Source organism: Phoenix dactylifera, chromosome 12, assembly GCF_051530095.1.
Source record: "Phoenix dactylifera cultivar Ajwa chromosome 12, Ajwa_hap1_PhDact_Kaust_v1.1, whole genome shotgun sequence".
NCBI lineage: Eukaryota > Viridiplantae > Streptophyta > Magnoliopsida > Arecales > Arecaceae > Phoenix > Phoenix dactylifera.
This window is the reverse complement of record NC_143201.1, coordinates 24,099,762-24,102,697: the sequence shown is the minus strand read 5'-3', so window position 1 is coordinate 24,102,697 and position 2,936 is coordinate 24,099,762.

Below are 2,936 nucleotides of genomic sequence, written 5' to 3'. Positions count from 1 at the left end.
TTAAATCCTGATGCTGAGGATCTATATTTATCAAAATCTAATTGCAAGCACCATGATCAGCCCATGGTCAGCCTCCATAAATTCTTGCTTTAGTGTCCCTTAATCCACGTAGATTATGGGTTGGGTCCACTCTGATACTATTGCAACAATTCAGAATTGTATCCAAAATAACTAGTCCGATGGTATTTTTTAGGTTCTTTAGTTCTGTATAAGTATGCATGATCTCTTCGACAAATAATGGATATGGAATATTTAAACACACGCTATATGGATCCTCACATAGGAGGAAGAGGTGGGGGCCAATTAGGTGGGCAGGGTTGTCTCTTGTCCGTGATTGGATAATTGGATATGATGGTAGCTAGCTCGTGTGGGTGGTGCTGGTGATTTAGTTCAATTTACTCCTCTAATGATGATTGTTCTCTTCATCACATTGTGGGGATCTCATGGAAGTTCTTTTCCATCACGGCTGATGCCTCTATTTCATCTGCCATGTTAAGATACCGTGTTTGTCGGACCACCGGCTGCTTATTTCATTAACACAAAAATCAGACAACCTTTATTTTGTGTAAAGAATGAAAAACCCTTGCGGCAAGCCAAATTAGATCATAATTCTTAAAGACTAAATCGCTTTCTTGTTTGGTGCTAAAAGTTCTTAAATAACTGATTCAATTTGTTTGATGATTGCTTGTGATGGAACCCTAATTGGCCCACCATGATTCCTCTACCTGTCAATCTATATGGTTTGATGTCTCCGTAATTAGGTTCCAAAGTCTGCATTATTGGAACACGGCAAGTATAGATTTGGATCGTTAACATGTGGCCGACATGAACTGCATACGAGATTGCACGCGTGGGAGATATGAATTAGAAGGTGAGATTAGGTGGTAGGATCTCATTTCAGAGGTTGAATGTTGCATTTGTTCTCATGGGGCATGTAGGTCAAATTGTGTCATCGCATTTCTTCATCAAGTTTGATTAAAGCTGTAAATAGGTCCGTTTATGTCTAAATCCAATCAAATTCTAAATGGAGCTTGTTTGTTGAAATTGGTGCAGATATTGTCACAGATTACACAAGATATAAAATCGAACAAAATGTCAACCTACATGGTTTGGTAGATGACTAGATTCGGTTGATGTTGGTTAACTTTCAAAAAATAATTAAATCAGTAAATCACAAATGATCTGCTGCTTCTTTCTGCAAAATATGGTAGGGTGGCTTAACTTCGCTGTTTATTAGCCTTTTGTTCTTCCTAGGGTTGGTCTTCTTGGCAAAACAAGTGACTTGAAGGGTCCCCTGTGTATGTGTACGTATGTGCGTGTGTTTATATATATCAGGCTTGAAGTTGTCCTACTGGTCATAACCCAGTTTGAATTGATGATGCTCTTTTGAAACTTCATCTCTTCATCATCCAAGCTTCTCCACTCTGTAAGCCCCTTCAATAGTTGCTATGAGAACGAGAGAGGAGAGAAGATATACCCGATGTGTGGTACGAAAGATAAATAGAGAAGAAGAATGGAGAAGGAAGAATATAGATAAATCTTCCATTCATCCTCCTGTACATTTGATGAAATATGAAACGATGGACGGGAATGATTTTCTTCTCTGTTTGGTATAGGAGGAATGAAAGAAAGAATGGATGATATTTGTATAATATTTTTCAATACTTTTTGATTAAAAAATATTATTATTCTTAGTTTATAATATTTATTTATACTCAAGAAGTAGGGTTATATATAACCTTATAATCTATAATTACATAAAAATTGTATAAATATTAATATTAATTTAATTTAATAAATAATTTTAATAATTAATTGTATATGAATTAATTTATACCGATTAATTATATAAATAACTAATTAATCTATAATTTAATTTAAATGATAAATTAATTTTATATAAACACTTAACTAAGAAATAGTGAATATAAATAGAAAAACAGAAGAAGTGTTATGATTTTATTAAAACTCACTCTTTATATGCTCTGTCCATCCTTCCTTGCATCCTCTCAATTTGGGAGGATGCAAATTGGTGGGCCGGGGTGGATAGAGAATCTGTCCATTTTATTCATTTTTTCTAAGTTTTTTTTTGAACTAATGAGGGTCATCCATCCTTCTAGCCACATCCATATTTCCTCTTATGACCCCGACTAAACATAGGAATAAAAGTGGTGAGTGGAGTAAATAACGTCACCACACGAGAGATAACGAAGTTTTTAATATGGTGTCAGATGTTTGGCCCCTGCTAGAGCTGCACTTGGCAATCTTCTAAGATTTTTATTCAGCTTTTTTAAGATTTTTTTTGAACTAATGAGGGCCATCCATCCTTCCAGCCACATCCATGTTTCCTCTTATGACCCCGACTAAACATGGATATGGGCTGGGGTGGTGGAGAATCTCTCTTTTTTATCCATCTATTTTAAGATTTTTTTTGAACTAATGAGGTTCATCCATCCTTGCAGCCACATCCTTGTTTCCTCTTATGATCCCGGCTAAACATAGGAATAAACGTGGTGAGTGGAGTAAATAAAGTCACCACATGAGAGAAAATGAAGTTTTTAATATGGTGTCAGATGCTTGGCCCTTGCTATAGCTGCACTTGGCAATCTTCTTTCCCTTCAAATTACTTGATGCTCGAGAAGAATAATGGCATTGCTCCCCACTAAAAGTTGCACTATACGATCAATTAAAGTTTGACTTTCTTCATCATTTCTTGTCCGAATGTAGTATGCCACACCTTGGCAACTTCCTCAAAGGAAAAGACATTACCAATTTTCAGAGAAGTGTACAATATGTTGTGAGGACTTATAGAGGTATATGTTTAGTCTCACATTGGTTATTCGCTAGAAAGATCTTAAGTACTTATACAGAACTATGGAATCCAAATAATACATTCTGATTAGCTTTTTTGGGTAAGGTCCTAAGTTATTATTAAT